Source organism: Colias philodice, chromosome 9 (genome assembly GCF_061535455.1).
Source record: "Colias philodice isolate Cphi_HAF_F1 chromosome 9, ilColPhil1 Martin Lab GWU primary, whole genome shotgun sequence".
Lineage (NCBI taxonomy): Eukaryota > Metazoa > Arthropoda > Insecta > Lepidoptera > Pieridae > Colias > Colias philodice.
Genome location: NC_143094.1, coordinates 11,978,232 through 12,002,500, shown reverse-complemented (window position 1 = coordinate 12,002,500; position 24,269 = coordinate 11,978,232). Strand labels below are relative to the sequence as shown.

The 24,269-nt window shown below is 34.0% G+C and overlaps 1 protein-coding gene and 1 long non-coding RNA gene across 2 annotated transcripts in view; both read right to left on the bottom strand.

The window, feature by feature from the left end:
- osp (myosin phosphatase Rho interacting protein outspread) overlaps positions 1-24,269 on the bottom strand; it is a 256,619-nt gene that overhangs the window by 116,928 nt on the left and 115,422 nt on the right. The window lies entirely within an intron of this gene.
- LOC149486179 (uncharacterized) lies at positions 8,844-10,749 on the bottom strand. Its single transcript, XR_016316102.1, has 3 exons — positions 10,175-10,749; positions 9,987-10,048; positions 8,844-9,912 (listed from the first exon to the last, which is right to left on the bottom strand). It is a non-coding gene; the product is annotated as an uncharacterized LOC149486179 (long non-coding RNA).

Below are 24,269 nucleotides of genomic sequence, written 5' to 3'. Positions count from 1 at the left end.
ATAATTCAGTTAGTAATTTAACTACAACATAATGCCCTTCGATATTAAATAAAACATTATTAAGAAGCAAGCAATACTAATACAAAACAAAATACTTATTGAAAACTAGCTTTCTACCCGCAGCTTCGCCCGCGCAGTCAAAGAAAAACCCGCATAGTTCCCGTTCCCGTGGGATTTCTGGGATAAAAACCGATCCTATTTCCCGGGGTAAAAAGTAGCCTATGTCCGTTCTCGGGTATCAAAATATCTCTATACCAAATTTCATGCAAATTTTTTCAGTAGTTAAGGCGTGAGAACAGACAGACAGACAGAGTTACTTTCGCATCTATAATATTAGTATGGATAAATACGAATGTCAAATTCATACGAAATAAATTTCCAAAAGTTACAAACATTCACAGTTTATAAAGACATACATTACAATCTGATACACTTAAACATTTTGAAAGATTCACAAGCTTTTTAAGTGTAATTTAAACGTTCTGACATTACGCGTTAAAAACGATCTCAACAATTTGGACAGCATATAAATATTTCTGTGAAACATGGTCGAAATGTGCAACGGTTAATGATATGGATCAAAGAAACATAATAATTGGGGGCGACGACATCTTTAAGGTACGATTGAGTTTGTAATAAGAATGGCTTTTTCACGCGATAATACAAGCAAAGAGGATATGATAGAAACAATGCGAAAATAAGAGACTCCAGCCCCCCTAGTCAAGTGGCTTTCTGTTAGCGTAGCGTTCAATAGAATAGACTACGAATGTATGAGATTGACGTAGGCTGTAGATACGTTTATCTACAGCCTACAGCCTACGTCAATCTCATACATTCGTAGTCTATTCTATTGAACGCTACGCTAACAGAAAGCCAATTGACTAGGGGGGCTGGACCTAATAAGAGTAATATGCGATTGATCCGTGATAGCTATATAGAAAGCGGAAATTTTCACAAATGATGTATTTCCGTCGCCGCTATAACAACAAATATTAAAAATTAAAAAAAAATATATTAAGGGTTCCTCATAATCCGGAAACCTTCGTGCGCGAGTCGGACTCGCACTTGGCCGGTTTTTTAACTGTTCTAAATGCGATTGGATTATATCAACAATTATATCTCTTTCTAATGGATCTGTCGTTATTTCTAACATCAAGTAACAAGAGATCAATTTAAATAATTCAAATGCCACATTATAATTAACAGGTATCGAAAGTATTAGAAAATCCCACCATTAATGGTAAATCAGCTCTCAAACGTCCTTTTTTACAAGTTTCATACTTGGCTGTGAAAACGAACTTTCCATCTCGTTACTAATTACACATAATATCAAGTTGTTACTTTCAAAACTATGTCTACCCCCTAGACAAGTGGCTTTCTATTAGCGTAAAGTTCAATAGAATAGATTATGAATGTATGAGATTGACGTAATCAATCGTCGTCGTCGTCGTAATCAAACGTCAATCTCATACATTCATAATCTATTCTATTGAACTTTACGCTAATAGAAAACCACTTGTCTAGGGGGGCTAATTGCTAATTGCTTGATGGACGCTAATTCCTCAGTGATACTGCTATTAACGTGTGATATTAAAAACATTAACGATGATAGTTTACTTACCGTCATCGTTATACTGGGATGAAATAACTATGTTAACGTAACATAATATGGTTCATTTATTTTGTGCTAGCTTTTCGCCCGCGTCTTCGCCCGCGTTTTCAAAGGAAAACCCGCATTGCTCCCGTTCCCGTGGGATTTCCGGGATAAAACCTATCCTATGTGTTAATCCAAGTTACCCTCTATATGTGTCCTAAATTTCATTGTAATCGGTTCAGTAGTTTTTACGTGAAAGAGTAACAAACATCCATACATCCATACATCCATACATCCTTACAAACTTTCGCCTTTATAATAGTATTAATATTGCTAATTGCTTGATGGACGCCAATTCCTCAGTGATACTGCTATTAACGTGTGATATTAAAAACATTAACGATGATAGTTTACTTACTGTCATCGTTATACTGGGATGCAATAACTGTGTTAACGTAACTTATGGTTCATATATTTTTGTATTAAATTGTACTGCATTGGTTGAATTTGATTTCAGAAGCGGTAGGAGAGCTGGCGATAAAAATTTACGTTTAAAGCGTTTATCAGCACACTACGAAAATTTGGAGTAAGGTGTTCAAAGTAACAATTTAGTTACATAAAAAAGTGGTTATTTCTATCTGTAAACATAGCAACACAAAACAAGAAAGTTAAAAATAATTAGTAAAATGCGATCGTTATTTATTAAATGGTATTCCTATTAATATTTAATTAATACGAGTCAAAAAACCGTATATAGTTTAATTTATCGAAAATATATACGATGTAGGTACAGACAGTTTGATTTCCAAAAAATATGTATCGATATGATCAATGAGTTCTTAATTAAAAACGAAAGTCGTTCATTTGCGCATAACTCAGTGTCCATAATAAATGATACAATTTAATTTATATCTTCAACACACTAGTTTGTATAATTTAATTTCGTATGTATTATAGCCTAACAATTTTTTGATTTTATTGTATTTATTATATGGACAACCAATAAGTAACTTAATTTAAAATCATATTTCTTAAGTACTTAATTCATAAATAACACATAAAATTAATAATAACTAGGAACTACATTTTCAGATAAGAGAACAGTAAATATTAAAAAAAATCATACGCATTAATGCATATATGTTTTTGTTTCAATTATTCATCCCCAATAGAAACTGAAATTACACGAGCGGTATAATTGAAAAATATTATATTTCCAATTGGACATTTAATAACAATTTACTACGAAAATAATAATATTTAACCGTAGCTCAACCAAAGCCCAATACAATTACCAAGTAAATCGGGTTGAACGGATATCGGAAGTGAAACCGGGTGCGCCGACAAGTCGTGATTTATTTATATAGATATAAATCATTTCACTTATGGCCTGATAGTGATTTTTTAATGATTATTAGTTATCCAATGTATATTAACAATTTTATTCAATCACTCAAAAATAGCTGAATAGTGAATACATCATCTGAAAGTGTAAATATAGAACTTATAATCTTATTCGATAAAAATGGAATCAAATTTAGCAGAGAGAATACAGTTGTGATGTTAAAATTTATTTTTTATTTGAGTATGTACACTATCACAGAAGTAAGACAACGGACTATACTTACATAAATATAGTTGAATTTCTAAATAATTTCTATAAAAGTAGAAGTCATAATAAAAAAAATATTCTCTTAAAACAACATAGTAAAAACCCTAAATAAACAGACGATCCTTTGCGGTTTGAATGAAACTACGTGACACTAGTTTCCAATAAACACGCATACATACATACATACTACGAGACCTAACCACCTTATTAGCATGGATATCGATCAATTATACGATACATTTAGAAAATGATTCATTACATTGATAATATCTTGCTTGAACTTGGATCGAACCGGCTACCCTACTTAAGTTTATAAACAAATTGGCCCGTTTCGTTTCCTGTTTACAACCACATGATATTTATTCATATTCTATGGTAATTTATACGAAAATAAATGGAAAATAATAATGGTTCCGACAAATAAATAAATCTCCAGCTATCTCTGTCCGACTTTTATTCTAATTTACCAGCGTTATAATAATATACCGACAAAAAAATTCAAAGCATACCGAATAAAATACCTAAATTTTGCTGACACCTATGAACACAATCAAATTACATTTCTACTTAAAAATATATTAAACTTCGAATAACAAAACTAAACTTCTGAATAAAATACTGAACCTCCGACGAGATTACTGGGTTACTGACAACAGAGGTCATGTCAAAATAATCATTCTTTTACGAATTTTATGAGTTATTTAATTTTCTAGTGTTGGTTACCAAATATATTTTTTAACTCTCAACATTGATGAAAATACCGAAACTGGTCGGACCGCGCGATCGGCTCCGTCGACGCGCAAAAAAAAATCAAGTTTAGGTTAGGTTAGCCGTTAGGTTAGGTTAGGTTAGGTTTCTTAAAAAAAAAAACTACACAGAAATAGGAGCCCCGCGAAGCGGGGCTCCGTCGACGCGCAGAAAAAAATCAAGTTTAGGTTAGGTTAGCCGTTAGGTTAGGTTAGGTTAGGTTTCTTAAAAAAAAACTACACAGAAATAGGAGCCCCGCGAAGCGGGGCTCCGTCGACGCGCAAAAAAAAATCAAGTTTAGGTTAGGTTAGCCGTTAGGTTAGGTTATGTTAGGTTTCTTAAAAAAAAACTACACAGAAATAGGAGCCCCGCGAAGCGGGGCTCCGTCGACGCGCAAAAAAAAAATCAAGTTTAGGTTAGGTTAGCCGTTAGGTTAGGTTAGGTTAGGTTTCTTAAAAGAAAAATATGCAACAGAAAGTTCAGAAAACCGTCCACAAAACAATAAGAGATTAACCACAAAAAAGAAAAAGATATAATAAACTGAATTTTATTTTATTCTTTGCTCCCTGTACCTGTAGTAACAGCTAGAATTCATGATTATAGTAAGTACATTTTTGTATTTTTAATAACTTTCTGGACAAGCGCCAACAATAGAAATTTAAGTATAACATTGTAGTAAAAATAGCACAGAGTTTATGAAAAATTAAATGTAATTGATGAATTTCTAGTTGGCAAGTAAAGGTAATAATTACAAAGCATTGTTATCAGTAGAACATAATTTTATATGGTAAAAAAGTATTACAGCAATTAACAGTCATAAGATTTTTTCTAAGATTTAAGTATATCATTCGGTCGTTTCGTCATTTTTAGTCGGACAGAAGTAGTCGGAGATTTAGTATTTCGGGCAGTAAATATTATATTTTTAGTAAGGACATTTTTAAATTTATTATCGGAGCTTTTATTACTACCCAAAATAAATTGATGACAATCAGTAGTAATCTATTTTTAACGCGATTTCTAAAACAGAGGTTATTAGGTGTTTTATTGTTTGTTTTACGCGAATAAAAGATCTTGTCTATAATCAATAAATATAACGAAAGTTAATTGCGTTTTTAATCAGTTTTTTTTACATTCTCAACTCAGAATTTTGTACATATATTTAGATATACATTTCAGACCCTTTGCGGCTTCCCTTCTACCGTTAGAGTTCTATCTAGGCATTCATATAATATTGCTTCTACCGTGCTTTTAGGGAGAAAAATCTGTAAGAAACTCTCCTCTATTCAGATCTCCCAAATACATAAAACTTTAAAAATCCTCTTTTTTCATTCTAATCTAAAAAAAGATATAGCTAATTGAATACATCCGCCAATGATCTGTATCGTATGTAATCAATTCTGTATGGTCACAATGTGCAAGCGATTGAAAGTGAAATCGGCGCACGGTTATCAATCTTGCGTATGCGCATGTAAGTTTTGAGTTTTGAAGCGCTTGTAGAGTTATAGTATGAGGAAGGTTAAATAAAGTAAGATAGGTACAATGTTTAAAAAATGTCGAATGTTTCATCATTTTATACCTGTGTAAATTCTTAAATAGACTAAGACTAGATGCTCCGCGCGGTTTCACCCCCGTGGCTCCTCTCCTGTTGGTCGTAGCGTGATGATATATCGATATAATATAGCCTATAGCCTTCCTCGATAAATGAGCTATCTAATACCGAAAGAATTTTTCAAATCGGACATTAGTTCCCGAGATTAGCGCGTTCAAACAAACAAACAAACAAACTCTTCAGCTTTATAATATTAGTACAGATTTAGTGCCCTTGTAAAGGAAAAAACACCTAATCTATAAATCTCGGGATTTTTAAATATATTTCGTATTTTTTTTTTACGAAATTATACAGATACAAAATAATTAAATTTTCCTATATATTCTAAGTCTAAGAATACGTGTATACTTACATTGTATCATTTATGATTTTATCCATAGATATGATCTCACCTGTAACAAAAAGTACACAAATTAGTTCTGTGAAAAAACTCTGTTTAACTAGCAAACAACATAGTAAAAACGGGTCGTTAAAGATCCAAAAATAGAAACTTCTTCTAAATATAGTTACAGAATATGATGTAATTAACCGACTTCAAAAAAAAGGAGGAGGTTATCAATTCGGCCGGTATGTTTTTTTTTTATGTATGTACACCGATTACTCCGAGGTTTCTGAACCGATTTACGTGATTCTTATTTTGTTCGATGCGGGATGGTGTCGAATTGCTCCCATAAAAATTTTATTCGGATAGGCCCAGTAGTTTTTATTTTATGAGCATTTTTGTCTGTATATTTGTTAGTTAGTTAGTTAGTCTGTATAGTTGCAAGTGCAAGTTTGAAGTCGGTTGTTTTTAACGCAGTTATCACTTGTTTTTTAATGTCATTGAATTTTCAATTCGATTGTCGCTATCTTCCAGCTTCATTACAACTTTTTGTTAGTGTTTATTAAATTACTAGCTTACCGCCCGCGGCTTCGCAGGCTTTGTCTAAAACCTAATAAATTATATACTAAAACCTTCCTCTTGAATCACTCTATCTTTTAAAAAAAACCGCATCAAAATCCGTTGCGTAGTTTTAAATATTTAAGCATAAAAAGGGACATAGGGACAGAGAAAGCGACTTTGTTTTATACTATGTAGTGAAGTGCAAATAGATAGTAATTGTTAGTTTTCTAATCTTAAATACTACAATAAATTTCTATCAAAATACCACTGCCTATCTATACTAATAATATAATAATATTATAAAGAGGAAAAGTTTGTAAGTATGTATGTATGTATGTATGTATGGTTTTCACGCAAAAACTACTGGACCGATTTCAAAAATTCTTTCACCATTAGAAAGCTGCATCTTTACTGAGCAACATAGGCTATATTGCATTTTCAAAAAAATTAGAGATCCTTACCAAAAATGCAATAATGTAACCCAAGGTGTAAAAAAATCCTCAATAAAACTTCTGTCATCGCGTGCGCTGCGGAATCTATTGAAGATAGAACAAAAAAATGTTCTACGGTATTATAGAATGGATCAATATCTACAAGAAAGTCCGCGATACCATATGTCCATCTTCAGTAGTTATGTTACTACAACAACTTTTTTACGTTTTCAAAGTAAATAGAAGTGCCGACAGTAATCAAACCATGTTATCCATACACATATATTAATCCTTATCCCATTAAATGATGTTTTATTATAGACTGTTTCAATACCAGCAAAATACTTTTTAAATGAAAAGAATTGGATATTCCATTCAGAAGATATAACGAATTTTTAAAAGTGTCAATCTACAGAAAATAGTAGGTATACTGTTCGAGCAGGCCGTAGTGCGGGGGTCACGGAGGAATTCTACCAATATGCGTCTTGACGGAACACAGTGGGGTTTTGGTCGGTAGGAATCCGATATAACCCACGGCCCCTCCCCCGGAGGCCGTGGGTATCTATGAAAGATTTCCCCCCTAAACCAAAAAAAAAAGGCCGTAGTGCGGGACGGGGTAAAGGTGATTTTCATGTGATTAAAATTAAACCTATAGTCCGACCTATAGTAGACTTTTCAATGTAACGATATCGCTATCTATGCGGGTGAAACCGCAGGGCATTGCTAGTAAGTTATAATAAACAAAATGTTTTGATCATAATTCAGAGCTGATTTACAGTGTGACGCGGCCGCGCCCACTCGGCGAAAGTGTGTTTTGTTCCTCGTTAGACCGCGATCCAATAATTTATTGTAGTGAAAATTGCCTTGATTAAGCGCCCATTAGCTCTTGTTTCGAATTACGTGGAGATATTTTAATTAGATTAGCGAGTTATTGCTTAAAATGTATGTTTGATAAAAATACCAAACGCTTTCTCTTTGTTGTGATTTTTTCAATTCATGTGTACTATTATTTTCGTAAAATAAAGTACTATACACGTATAGAGCTTACAAACGCGTTCTATTCTCTTATTTATTTCGATAAACGACGCCTTACAACAATATGCAGCAATCAACACGCTTTTCGAAAAACAAGAATAGATTATTAGTTTAATAGATATATTTTTATTATTTAACATTAGTAAATAGTATCTAATATGCATTTCTATAATAGACTAGAGGTCCACCCCGGCTTCGCCCGTGGTACACATTTCGCAATAAAAGGTAGCAGCTATGTCCTTTCTCGGGTATCAAAATATCTCCATACCAAATTTTATGCAAATTGGTTCAGTAGTTTAGGCGTGATTGAGTAACAGACAGACAGACAGAGTTACTTTCGCATTTATAATATTAGTATGGATTAAACATAGACTGACAGATGCAGTCTGCGTCCTATGTTGCGTCCGCTTTTTGTCCATCGTCTGTACCTACGTATCTACCCAAAGATTCAACTAGAGTTCCAAAACAACCATACCACATCTATTCTTACTCAGTCACTAGCCACTAGCCAGTAGGCGGTCACGTGGTCGTTCATTAAGACGATACACAAAAAAAAATCCACTGCTTGGCGGGCGGAGTCTAATAGCTCGCTATCGCGAACGCGGGTGTGCGCGAAGTCATTCTTGCATACCTACTCGCCGCGCTGCCGCTGGCCGACTCGGGACAAACATGTATGGAGTCGTCATACAGTTATAATATTGTTATACATATACATATTTAATTGTTGATTTATTGGTTTTATTTTCTTGCTTATAAACACAAAATTATCTTCTTTTTAACAACTACTTAGACATTATTAATAATTATTAATTATTACAATTTCGTAATGTTTACTTTATTACAAAATAATACAGGTTATAAATAATCTTTAAAATAACAAAAAATATTGTTACTCTGAAAAAATGAAATGGTACCTAATTACGCGGACTACTGAATTGATTTAGATAGAATTTGATGCTGACGTAGATATTACATCATGCCCAGAAATGAAAGGTACTATTTCTGAAAGAAGTTATAAACCCTAATTCTTCTCAGTCAAAGTCAAGAGTGGAAGATATCACTAATACAGTAAAACTGATGCGAAACTTTGGATGTTAATTTGTATATTTTTTTGTTAGTTGTTACTTAATCACGTCAAGACTACATTACCAATTTTGATAAAATATAGCTAATTGCCTGGATTTACACATAGGATACTTTTTATCCGAACTGAACACTTCTGTGGGATAAAACAGGATTCACGATATAACCTAATTCCACGCGGGCAAAGCCGCGGTCGGAATGATATTTTTTTAAATAAAAAAATTGTTTAAAAAAAACACAAAATATATTGACGCATGTATTTATTTTTTGCACTCTATTATAATTGTAATTATTCATTACAAATAATCAAAATAAAATAGCCAGAACAAAGTTAGGCCCTGGTAGGATAGGTAGGCAGGTACAGCAATGTGAGACGAACACTGGCTTATTTATACCAATAATAATGTATTATAAACATTAAATTAAGTTTACAACAAAAATACATAATATTAGCTAATGTGAAAACGAATCAACCAATCATCCCACAACAATGAAATGTGCACACAAATATTCATCCAAATCGGTTCATGTGATTAGGAGGAGTGACTGCAGCGCCATCTTCCGGGCCCAATTGTGTTTCCAGATCACCCAGGAACTCAATTTAATATACTTACACAAAATTTTTCGAAATGAAAACTCACATTACTATGTAAATATGAATATAAACCTGTTTTAGTACTAAGCAATTTCCCGGACAGGTGTAGTAAGTATAAATGAAATAAATATCAACATCAAATTCTTTATACAACATACTTATCTACCACCTACTAAGAAATGTAATTCTTGAAATTTTTTCGTATTTTTTTTAAATATAATACTACTCCAACGAGCTCCTGTTCCATAATTCCATATTACGTCCACCATACTTCCACTAAGTTCACCATGATTTTTTATTTCTTTGCACTTTGTTGCTTTTTGCTAAAAATGTAATCATGCGATAAAACCAGTAGAGCGTTGATAACATACATTTTTGACTGAATAAAGGTACTAACGAAGGAGTGGGTTCACATTGTGAACAATCAGTGGGTTTATTTTCCTTCTGGATTCCGGATTTCTGAAAAGATTATCTATGCTATAAATGAAAAAACCTTACACATTCGTTATGTACTTAAAACAGGGGTACATATCAAACATCGTCTATAATACAATTATCATCAAATTTAAAATAAAACCAACTTACTTCATTAATTTGTTCCAATTGTAAGCATTCTTTTTCCTCCAACCTTTATGTTTCTTCTTCTTATTTTCTTTATTGTCCCCATTTGTCTCATTTTGTCTTATCGTGTTGTCACCCTTTTTTACGATTGTGCGAGCGACACAAGTTCCCCGTGTGACGGCCGTAGCGGGAATGACTCGTGCAGCGATCGGGGTAGGAAGGTACAGGGCGGCTCTCGCTATATTGGCTGGTCGCGCGCTAATTTCAAGTATTTCTTGTTTATTTCAAAACCATCGCATATTTCAAAATTCTAAATCGGTAGACGTATAGGTTGTATATTTTATAGTTAATATCCAAAAAGTCGTAACTTTACGTTTGTTATTTTGAAGATGCCAGAGATTAAAAAAAAATAACAATGAGAACTTTGTATTTTTTTTCTATCGAGAAAATATCATGGAATCATGTTTCTAAAACGGTAGACGTATTGTGTTACTATTGAACTTTCTTGTCAAGAATTTTCATCACGACAACTTTAATAATATAAAAATTACGAAGGTTTAAAAAGGGCCGTAAATGTTAGAAAAATTAATTCATCACCTTAAGAGGTGTCGTTGACAAATTGTAGCTTTCGCCCGCAGGTGGCCGACACTTGTCCCTGACTTGAAAGTCATTGCTTAACTGACGTGGTGGTGGAAATTCAAATCGCAAAACTAAAAATTATAAATAATGCATGTTATCAAAGGTTGGCAAAATGTATCAAGCTTGTCTTTGTGTTTAAAAAGATATCGATAGAATTAAATTCGTAAAAAAAGTCTTAAGAGGTACCATAACTACAAATCTATGGCGTACAGATTTATGATCTACATAGTGAAAAGAAAGTAGCTTCCAGCTGTCTGTCTGTCCCTATGTATGTTTAGATCTTTTAAACTCCACAACGAATTTTGACGCGGTTTTTTTATAGGTAGACTAGCGGTCCGCCCCGGCTTCGCCCGTGGTACATGTTTACGTTTTCTCTACATAAGAACCATCCTCGTACTTCAAGGAATATAAAAAAAAAGAATTATCGAAATCGGTTCAGCCGTTCTCGAGTTATGCGCTTACCAACACATTTTGCGATTCATTTTTATATATAAGAAGATAGAGTGGTTCTTGGGAAGCTTTTAATATGTAATTGGTTATGTTGATCGAAGCGGGCGGAGACACGGACGGAATGCTAGTAGGAAATATACCAAAGTTGCTCAGCTCACACATTTCTAAGTTACGACTTCTTCATACACTGCCACAGAGAGAGTTAGTTTTATAACAAGTAATAACTATTAACGGAAATAGTGTTATTTCTCAATTAATTCAACACAATAAACAAGGACTTATGAAGTAATATAAAAGGAAATATCTACTAACTAAGTAACTCTAACTCTAACTGAACATTTCATTTATTTCTTGCCGTGAAGCCTTCTAGAACCTTCTACATTTGTAGAATACTTTATACTTTATACTTTCTAATAATATATGAATGAATTTGAATTGTATAATTGTAGTAGGTTGTAATAATCTGACCTTTTTACTTTAAAGACTTACCCTTGCCCTATAACTTTTCATATTGCGAAATATTCCTAGGGTAAATCTAATAAATAAACGAAATTATCGCGACATCTGAAGAGAATATCTTAAAATATATTTTCTACGTATAATAACTTCTTCCCACAAAAAACAAAATGTCTTCGAATGTGATGTAACAAATAGATACTTTTATGGGTCATGTTTTAAAATACAAAATCTTGTTGTAAGAAATTTCTATGGAAACTCTGAAGCTTATGTTCATGCCGATTTTTCCTGAAAATCATACCGTTTTCCCTATAACCCATAGGTGCATTTTGTGGTTGCCTCTGCTTTAGGGTGCCAATAGTCCCCTCTATGTCACATACATGTACCATATATATACATCTGCCCATTACAGCTGTTTGTCCATTTCCTTCACTTTCGACTTACATAATAAATACATAACAAACAGGTTTATTACCATAATTATATTAAGCTCTGACACACGTCCGTCATTTGTAATCGTTCGCGAATTCATTATACCGAGGAAATGACTTAATCTTAATTTAAGAGGAAATGCTAGGTAATGTTATGATTTGTTTGTATTTATAGAGCGTATTTGTTGCGTAATTGGATTAATTGTTTTGAGACGTGCGTGAAAATGGGAAGTGTCGTTATAAAAAAAAATTGTGCTACATTAGATGATTGAAATGATTCAAAATAGTTAGGGGATACTGCCACCGAAGATCAAAGCAAACTAACAAAACCAGAAGAGGCTTTATTTAAAAGAAACTCATGTTTGTCTTCAAGGTTTAACTTGAATACTTAAAACATTCGTGATTTTCTGAAACTAATTTTCACGGTTTTAAAAGAAAACGTTCCAGTCTAAAATTAAGATTTTGGCCAAACAATTCTGAAGACCATATATTTCGTACACCAGAACCCTCTCGAATTTCGAGATCGTCATAGAATTTGTAAACTAAACAACGATGTTTAGTGTTTACAATTACATAACCGACGAGAAGTGCTAACAGACATAATTAGAGACCACTTACACTATTGAGCTGTCACCTTGCTTCGGTTGGTTGGCGATTGGTCAATATTTGAATGGGAATAGATAGGTTTAGGCGCATGGAAAATTGTAGGCAGGTGATTCGAATGTAAATAGAATAATTGTACGAGATAATTATCTAATATTATTCTTATATTATATTATATATTATAAAGGCGAAAGTTTGTAAGGATGTATGGATGTATGGATGTTTGTTACTATTTCACGTAAAAACTACTGAACCGATTACAATGAAATTTAGCACACATATAGAGGGTAACTTGGATTAACACATAGGATAGGTTTTATCCCGGAAATCCCACGGGAACGGGAACTATGCGGGTTTTCCTTTGAAAACGCGGGCGAAGCCGCGGGCGGAAATCTAGTGATTTTATAGTTGTTAGGAAGTTGACAACACCTCCGATCGTCACAAAACATTTTAAGCTGACTGTCCAGTGTCCATAATTTCTTGCACTTTGTGTCCTATTGGAATTTAAATTATAGTAAGTCAATTTGCAAAATTCGATCGTAGCACTATATTTTGCTCCATGTCTCTATTAATTTATATGCCACAACTAAAGGAATTATTTACGTAACCAATACGGAACTCAATTATTTTCTTTCACCAGTATTTATTTACTTTCATTCTTAAATAGGCAATCGCAAGCGCAGCTTAATATGGCAGCTTGCCAATATCCGCGTGTAAATTTTTCAAACAAGTTAGTTTCTTTACGAAAGCTGATGTAACTAACGATATATGCTCTAAGAAATTACATGTACAGTCAGCAGCAACACTACTAATGTGTTTAGAGAGAAATTTAAGTAACGAGTAAAATCAATCGAAATGTATGTAAAACGTCGTTGATTGACTCGTGGATCCTTAGAACCCTTAAACAATTGGAAAGATAATACGTGTGTTTTTACATATTTTTCATGTTTTAAAAGAATGCATGATGTAATGAGTGACTTATCATTAATTAGAAAAGCAGATCTCTAGATCAATATCCTTCAAAACTGATACTTTTAATATCCTGGATAGAAGTCCTAATGAGCAACTTATTTTGCTATCTGTACAAGTGTCACTTTCATACGAGTTATTCGCGGAAGCTATTGAAAAATGCCATATAGTCACCGTCAGGTTTCTGACTGTTGAAAGTTATTGATAACTTTCTACGTGTTCTTCCTACATCCTAGTACTAATAGAATTGCCTATGTGGAGACTATTTCCTTGTTTTAATGACAGCGGTAACTTTGTCGGTAACATGGCTTGTTTTAGTTATGACTTTGCAATGTCTGGGTAGACTTTATAGTTTATAGGTTTAAATAACAGGTAGTTTTTATTGTTTATTCTGAATTTTTTACGATAATATACATATGTTTGTCAAATGAATACGATTATCAGGTGTAACCCGTACAAAATGGTTTTTATAGTACTTAGGTAAGTATCATGTTATAATCTAAATAGATTGAGTCGTTGAATATGAACCGTATTACGAACATTAACATCAAAGTACATTGACATCGTTCAAATAACAAGATCAAGTACATATTATGTGTTTTGATTCTAATTTTTTCCACTACCTACGTCGAATGTGGCATAATGCTACTTTTAAGTAATTAAATAATATGAAGATTTTATCTTCTCTATATCATTTATAAAATTCTCGTGCCACAATGTTAGTTACAATACTCCTCCGAAACGGCTGGACCGATTTTCATGAAATTGTGTATGCATTGGGTAGATCTGAGAATCAGCCAATATCAATTTCTAATATACCTGAGTGATAAGAATAAGGAAGAACGTTTGCCGGGACAGCTAGTATTCAATGAAAATATTGCCAAAATATTTTACTTTTACGCTTAAAAAAAATTACGCAATACATCGCTCGTGGCTCATACAAAAAAAAAAATAAAAAAACAACTCTAACCGTATACCACGTGCAATGTATTGTACATTCCTCTTGCTGACCGATCGAGATGTAAAAATTACACGCAATTAGAGAGGTCACTGACCGCTCGCACCTCAATCTGATGACTCATGATTATTTAGTATATCACTAATTCAATATTTTGTATAATTTTGCATTTTAATATGTTATGGTTGCATTTATGTAATTTTAAAAATGATTATTTATGGAGCGGAAATTTTGTTTATATGTTACTAAAATTATTGGCTTATGCACTTCGATAAAGATAAATCAACTGTACTTAAAATCTAGAAAACCATTATATTATGACTATTAAAAGATAATTTTTTATAATATCGAATCCACAGATTCATTATCATCATCATCATTCCTGCCTTTCAGGATGTCCACTGCAGGACATAGGCCATTTACAGATTACTGCAGAATAAAATAAAGTAAGAAAACAGTAAGATTTTTTGCAATATTCCATACACATCTCTTTTGCACTTTCCTTTCTTACCAACTCTTACACTATTTATTGCCTCGATGACATTACAGTTTGACATTTACGAAAGACCTTTACGAACCTACACTTTTTTATATTGTAAAAACTTCACACCTATAATTTATCAACTCTAAACAACACCCCGCACCTAACCCTAAAGTGCGTAAAAAAATCTCCGCATTTACAGATCCACTTACTGCTAAACAAGTTTTCAACCAAAGTAATTTTGTAGCCCAGGGTCTAAATTGCGGGCTGCGGGTGCAGACCACAAGCCTTCCGCATTGTGATGCGAGTTAAATTCACTTTACAGTGAATTAATAAAAAAAAATCATATATTTTAAATGATTTTAATTAAAAATAAAAATTACAAGTACGTGTTATCATGAGCACGATGCTTCACAATATATTTTAATTCTAATATTATAATCTATAGGAATAAGACGTTCTCACGATCGAAAGCACATCGTCAGCGCTTCACGTTACATATAGCGTAGGGTTGTCACATAACTCCTCCCCCCGCAGATCCGCAACTATTTTAGGACATTGGGTGAAAATGTTGCGGCAGGGTCAACTTCTGGGGCTGATGTATTATTCGATCTCTGAATGTTCATTTTCTTTGATCTGTAGCGATGATAGCACAGGAACATTGAAGTGGCCGCTGCGCACAGTAGAAAGATGTAAAGTGGTATTGTCGTATGGTAGATGGCGAACTCTCTCTCAGGGGCGACCGTCGTATATACTTCTATTTGCTTCTGTAGGTTGTGTAATCCCTGTAGGTTGATGGAGTGCAGTCCCAAGGTTTTTAGCGTTCTCGTCGAAATATTACTGATTGGTGCAATTAAAATTTTTGTAGTTGTATCTTTAATTTCATTATTAATATTTGTAATAGTGAGGTCGTCAGTACGTAGAGAGCAGCTTGTAGGTAACGTTGCTATGAAACTGCCTTGGAGATGAAGGTATTCCTTATGATTGCAGGATAATTCAACTTTTGTGAGATGTGGGAAAATAATGGTGTAGTGACTGTCGTCCAATTTCTCCATTGCTGGCTTAGTTAATGTTAGGCAGGTGGATTTAAAGTCGCTGGATATCTCTGGCGTGGTGATGAGGTTTGCAATACAGTCGGGTGAACTTCTTGTATGGTGGTTTAAGGTCTCTTCACATAGAAACCGATTGCTCAACTTCGGGCATTCAGCCTCTATGTACACATAAATATCTTTATTGGTTGCTATGTAGGGATAGGGAGGTATGATGATATGACTTGTACGATTAGGCAAGACGGATAGTTTGTAAAGGTTATAAGTGTGTGGAGTTATAATGGGGAATCTAAATATAATTACTATCCTATTTTTACTAAATTATGATCCAGTTCGAATTATACTACGTAATATATCTATTCCTAACATAACATTTCGCGCTCGCGATGTACGCGTAAAAGCTAAACTATCCTCTATATTTCTTATAACTAAAAGTAAATCATTAATATTATCGTCTAAGGGACCTGGTTATTCTGTAGAACTTTATAGCGTTTTAAAGGACGATGCGTTATCCAATTTTCCAATTTTCCGTTCAAATGTTGAACCCTAATTTTACATAGTAAGTATCTTATAATGTACGATTATCAAAATTCTTTTCAAATTCTAACATTTACTTTCTAGCTAAATTAATTTTTAAATCAATGTCGTCTTATATAGTGTAAAAAGATATGGTAATGGGTGATAACGTTTATCAGGCCTAGGTTAAAGGGAAGTAGTGGGTTTTGGAGTACGTTTGAGTCGGGATTTCGAAACAGGTAAGCGTTTTTTGGAAGTATATACATGTATCGGTAAATTAGACACAACTTTGTCTTTTATGAATCGTGAAGCTAACTTTTGCCTCGCGGCTATCGGATTACGTATATATACTTCTTGATCAGGTGCATAATCAATCTCAGGTTCTCTCCGGGTATTATGTCGCGTCATAATCGCCTCACGTTCTGCGAATGATGAGTCATGTATTAATTTATAAACTGTCTCCATATTAATGCGATGGTTATGTATGTATTCTTGTAAAAGTCTTTCCGATAAATTTAAGTCAGTTGGGTCTCTAGGGTCATAATGTCCTGTAATTACATCATAAGGTCGGCATTTAGTCAGACTGTGTACAGAACTATTATATGCTAAGATCGCGTATGGCACTAAATTTGCTGCAGTTTCATTTTTATGCTTTAATTTCAATATTCTTATATGCTCGATAAGGGTGCTATGGAAGCGTTCTATCATACCGTTTTCGTTGGGGGTATTAGGAGCAATCATATGATGATTGATCTTATGCAGACGTACAAATTCGGAAAATACTTGATTTGTAAATTCAGTACCTCGGTCAGTAGTTATCGACATAGGTGAACCATGGTGCGTCATGAAAAGTAACAATGTTTTAATGATATTCGGTGCGGTACTGTCGCTTATTCGGTACGCTTGAGCATATTTAGAGAATGAGTCAATAATAGTCAGATACTTATCCTGTTCTAGAGTCAATACGTCAGCATGAACAATCTCAAATGGTTTAGAAGGAGGAGGCACAATTTTAAACACTGGGCGTACAGGGTTACGGTCGTATTTTGCACTATTGCAAATTGGGCATGTATTTATGTAACTTGTTATGTCGGTTTTCATTTTAGGCCAGAAGTATCGTTGGGACAAGGAAAGGTAAGTCTCGTTAATACCGCGATGGTTCGTTTTACCTTCGTGATATTTTCGTATAGTATCTTGTTGGACTAAATAATCAGTTATATCTTCAATCTGTCGCTTAACAAGAAATAATTTCATACATGAATTTTTAAAAGTATTTTGTATTACAGGTACTATATCGAACATTTTACTAACAGGATTGACCAAAATTGCAGTACGAATTTTAGGATCTACATACTTCTTAATCAGCTCTACAATGTTTTCTTGTAAGCTGTCTTCATTAATTTGTACTGAGACACGTAGGAATGTTTCAAATGGTTTCTTTATGGTAGGTTTCGTTGAAGGTGAGTTATTCGTGATTTTTATAAATATCTGTTTACGAAATGTGTTAAGTGGGTCATCACTTATAGGAATATCAAGAATAGGATTTTCACGGCTAGTATGTTTTGTGCCTTCTGGTTTATTAATATTAAGAGTTTCGTCTGTACCGTAAGCTCTTAAGGAGGGGGCAGTATCTGTCGATGATTGGCTAATTAAAGGTCTGTCGTCAGGTGCAGAAACAGTCGATGATCTACTATTTAATGGTCTGTCATCAGGTGCAGTTACAGTCGATTCAGAGTCAGAAATATTCACTATCATAGATTCTACGTTTTCATTATGCAATTCTATACGCGACAATGCGTCCGCGTTCGTGTTACATTTACCTTTCTTATAAACTATCGTATAGTCATATTCAGAAAGCTTAAGGCGCCAACGAGTCAGCCGAGAGTTCGGTTCCTTAAGATTCATTATCCATTGTAAGGGCTTATGGTCTGTTATAATTTTGAACTTTCTGCCAAATAAGTACGGTCGGAAGTATTTAGTTGCCCATACAATTGCCAATAACTCTTTTTCAATGGTACTGTAATTCATTTCACTATCATTTAAAGTACGTGAAGCATATGAAATAGGTTTGTCAGAACCGAGTGGGCCTTGGGATAATATGGCACCAATAGCTACGTTGGATGCATCAGTCGTAAGTATAAACTCTTTCGTAAAATCTGGGTATTGTAATATGGGGTCATTCAATAGAAGTGTTTTACATTTTTCGAAACAATTGACGTATTCTGAATCTAGAGTAATTTTACTACCTTTTTTCAAACATCTAGTTAACGGTTTTGTAACACGGGCAAAGTCAGGGATAAATTTTCTGTAATAACCTAGAAGACCTAAAAATTGCTTTATTTCTTTAGAAGTTTTTGGAATAGGGTATTTAGTTACAGCTCTAATTTTATCTGGGTTTGGTTTAATTCCGTCTCTACTAATTATGTGACCCAAATATGCAGTTTCTAACCTAAGAAATTCGGATTTGTCCATTTGAATTTTAAAATTAGACTCACGTAGACGTTGGAATACTTTTTTAAGGTTAACAATATGTTCTTGTAAGCTGGTGCTAAAGACTATAATGTCATCTAAATAAACTAGGCATACTTCGTTCTGTAGACCGCGCAAGACATTGTCCATAACCCTCTGAAAGGTGGACGGAGAATTCTTAAGTCCCATGGGCATTCTCAAAAATTCGAAATGGCCATGTTCCACGCTAAACGCAGTTTTAGAAATATCACTAGGATCCATCTCAACTTGTAGAAACCCGCTAGCTAAATCTAGTGTACTAAAGTATTGACACTTGCCTAATTTGTCAAGGACGTCAGTAATGTTAGGTATAGGATATTTGTCGTCAATAGTTTTTTCGTTTAATTTACGAAAATCTACGACTAATCTCCATTTCTGCTTCCCTGAAGCGTCTGCCTTTTTGGGAACAATCCAAATTGGTGAGCTCCAGGCTGAGTCTGAAGGTCTTATAATACCTTGACTTAACATTTTTTGAATTTGATCTCTAACTTCATTTCTATGTACAAATGGATACCTATAGCTTTTAGAATGAATTGGTACTTCGTCCGTGGTTCGTATGCGATGTTTTATTTTATTAGTAAATGTAAGTGGTTCATCTTCTATATAGAATACGTCTGAATACTGTGCAACTAATCTTTCTAAGTTAGCTCGCTCTTCCGGATTTAAATGATCTGTACGTAACCGAGATATAACGTCTGATGTACGGGTTGATAACTTATTTGAATTAAATAATTCTGTATTATAAATTTCACCGGAGACATGTCTATCCATTGAGAAAATGATATCATGTTGAGTTGGATTACGAACCTCTAAAATTCCTCTGTTATTTTTAACCGACGTTAAACAATAAGGTATAACGCAATTTGAAATAAATTGTTCTGGTATTAAAGTGTCACCATTTGGTACATTAACGGGTAATTTAAGTAATTTGGAAGACTCCGCTGGTAAAACGCATTCATATAAATTTACATTGGACGAATTATACATTTTAATGGGGTTAGTGGCATTACGCGTAATAAACTGTCGAGTTTTTAAGTCAATTTTCGATTCCAATTTTTCGAGCAAATCTAGGCCTATAAGTCCGTCAAATACGTCGTGAAACTTATATACAAAAAGTGTAATTTTATCAGTCTCTTGAAACTCTTTGAAACATGGTATTGTAATAGAGAAATCGTTTCTAGTAGTTGCATGTATATTAGTGACTTCGAAAGGATCGTAATTTAATCTTATATTTGAATAAAACCTTTGAACCGCTTCGGGACTTATAAATGACTGATTAGCTCCTGTGTCTAATAAAAGTTTTAATGGTGGGTCCAAAATCTGTATGTACGGTAGCTGCCTTTGTGTCTGCAAATTAATTTCTATCTTGGCTTTCTTGTGAGGCTGGCCTTCGGAAAATTCTCATTGTCTGTCGAGTCAGTTTGTTGGTTAGTATCATTACTTTCATTAGTTTCACATACGTTTTCTGGTGGCATGTCACAATTTTGATCATAAATCGCGTCGTAGTTAGAGTAATAATCATAGTCAGCATAATAGTTATTATAGTCAGCGTCGTAGTAGTCATAGTACGGAGAGTAATATTCATATGGCACACATTCATTAACATTGATATCACGAGTTTTAAAATAGTTAGTAGGTGGTGGGTTACCATGCTTACGCCAGTCATGTCCAGTCGAGGGTGATTCCTTCGTGACATAATGACTCACGCCACTCATTGGCGTTGGACCTTTATAATAATTTGGTTGAGGACGTTGTGGTAATCGGAATACGTTGCTATGGGGGTTATAGTTAGGTGGAATAGCTCGGAATATTTGTTGGGTACGTGTGGGCATTCTAGGAACATGCTGCTGGTTTTGAACAGGCATTCTAAATTGATACGGTGGGTTTGGTCGGACTTTAGGAGGAAACATATATGGTTGAGGTACATAGAGAGGCTTGGGTACATGAAAATTGGGTGACGGCATTAAAGAATTATTATATATGGACTTCGGTACATTATTATGATTCGAATAATTAAATTTGGATGAAGCATCGTTTCTTTGTTGTAAGTAAATTGTATTTAATTCCTCCTGAACATACTCTAATGCTTTCTCTATTGTTTCGGGCCTCATACAGCGTATACGCGACCCGAGGGGTTCTTTAAGACCCCTAACAAAAGCTTGTTTCGTCAATTTTTTATATAGGTCACGTTTTGCGTCTATAGTACTTTTAAGAGATTCATGTAAAGTTACGTAAGTCATCATGGTACTGAATAAAGACTGCAATCTATCATAAAACTCTTGGGGCGAGCTGCCGCCCTGGGTTTGTGACGCTATATCATTATACAGAGCCGTCTCGTCCCTCTGGTCAGAAAAATTGTTAACTAGGGCCTCACGGATTCCACCCCAACTATCAGGAATACCGTTAGTATTAATGAGGCGTGCCGCCGGTCCCGTGATTTTATTTAAAATGCCATTTATCAGCGATAAATTTGAAAGAGTGGACTCGGGGTCATCTTTTATATATTTAATAACTAATTGGTCGCATATTTTAATAAATCTTGTTAATACATGGGGGTTACCATCAAAATCTGGGACCACCCTTAAGCATTTAAAAATTTCTTCCGTGTCAAATGACATATTTAAACTATCAATACTTCTTATACTATCAACTAAACTATTTCTCGAGGACTGTTGGGAATTAACAGCCTCGGTACCCCGGGATTTCCTAGGATGGAAAATCGTGAAGGTTTATTCTAAAATTAATATAGGAATATAATATAGGAAAGCAACACAATAAAATAATTCTGTGCAACTCACATTAACATGGTTTCCGTATCGATGGCTGGATACTGCTGATGTTCTGGATACTCGTTTGGGTTTTTAAAAAAACCGGTCGGCCGCGCGGGGCCTCGGAACCGATATTTATTTCGGATATCTTCCCGCCGGGCGACCCGAGTATCCTACCGACTGCGCCAGTTAAATTCACTTTACAGTGAATTAATAAAAAAAAATCATATATTTTAAATGATTTTAATTAAAAATAAAAATTACAAGTACGTGTTATCATGAGCACGATGCTTCACAATATATTTTAATTCTAATATTATAATCTATAGGAATAAGACGTTCTCACGATCGAAAGCACATCGTCAGCGCTTCACGTTACATATAGCGTAGGGTTGTCACATAACTTGCGCAAAAACATCCCATTTCTGATGCAATGGAAATTGAGTTCGCTCCTTCGTTTGTTTTTAGATTTGCGAACGTATTTTTGTAATTGGTCATTTAGTCAGGCTTTTCTCAATGAACACAGCATAATCTTCACATATTATCCTGTACTTTCGTATCTTTAAAAACAGCAAAATAATGGTGTTCATAAATCATAATACACATAACACGCGGTGCTATGAGTGTCTTAATCGAGTATTTATTGCATTATATTTATATCATTGTAAAATAGTGAAGACAGTAAACATCGATATCCTAGACGCAGCTCATATCAGTATTAATTAGCTTATTTACTTTACTACGTAGTAGTTAAATAAATAAATATTTCAGGACAGTTTTCACACACGGCACGATTTGATTCCATAGTACTTTCGCTTGTGTTATGGAAACCAGATGGCTGATAAACATACATAATATATAATTGCACGCCTCATAAGCGAAGCGTTGAGGTGGGTACTACTGTCACTTCGCGCAAAACATCTGATTTTTCAAACTTAAAATGTCTTTATGTATCATACATTGCACTTGTAAGATAATACATACACACACATATTAAGAAAAAACACTATTTTTAACGTTCATGATATTTTTGATGTCATTTTTGTTATTTAAACTAGTTAAAAAACAGTTTAAAAAAGTTCTGTCTTGGACGTCCGTGTGTCTGTATGTGCGGATCCTTTTTCTTGTTAACACGATAGCGACCGAAATACTTTACTAATCGAGTCTTTTTTTTTCTCTTACGCTTGAGTATGCTCAGGAATAGAACCCTTTCATTTTTCAGGGTCTGATTCGATGTGGTTTAATTGTTATTAAATAAACAAAAATAATAATTAATAAATATTTATTAAAAAAAAATTATGAGGCGTGCACTTTTGGATTTTCCAAATTATTTTAAATAAATACTTATACAGATAATTAACACCCAGAAACAGAGCAAACATCTATGTTCATCACACAAATATTTTCCCCGGGTGGGAATCGAAACCACGACCTCTGGTTTGGAAGGCAGGGCCACTACCAACCAAGCCAGCCGGTCAGCCCAGTCTAGTTAAAACATCTAAAAAGAAATCTTTAAATTTAACAAAAGAACAATTTGCTTGATATTATGATTATATCTACCAAGTAGCTACGCCATTGGAATGTACTTCTTTAAATAAACAAAACATCCAATTCAAACCAAAACTTCTTCAAATTTTAATCAATGAATACAAAACGGTCCTAACAATGGGTAACGTAAACATACAGTATGAATACAAATTCTACCAATGAGAGTCAAATAAATTTACGATTCAGAGGTCCCAATAGATAAGCGATTTATTTCTCTTGACCCGAATATGTACCGTTAATCTGTGTGCTTGTTCTAGCATACACGTCGAAAACACGTGTCGAAATTAATGGTGCAGGGAATAGTTCAGATTAATCACTTTATAATTAAGTTATAGATGGAACGTGCTTAGAAATCAGTAATTTGTAAAGTGACGAAAATTTTTGGTTCAAAATTGGAATAGAATCATTGCTTACGCCTTACGCTATTGGAAGTTAGTGCTACAATTTTTGTACAGTGCAAATAAATCCAAAATTATTAATTATTTCTCGTTAAAAATAATAATAATAATTGCATTCCAATAATGTATCTATTTCACGTCGTCAATATTTTTAAGTCCTTGGATAATATTCTACTGTAAAAATGTTTGATATTCAATCGACACTTAATCAATATATAATTTCCATGTAAATCATATCAGGGTACACAACATAGCTAGAAAGTGCGGCGGCGGTAGAAAGGCGTTCCACCCCGATAACGCGTCACGCTATGTGTATTCCTACAGAATTAGGTTTAACGGCCTTGC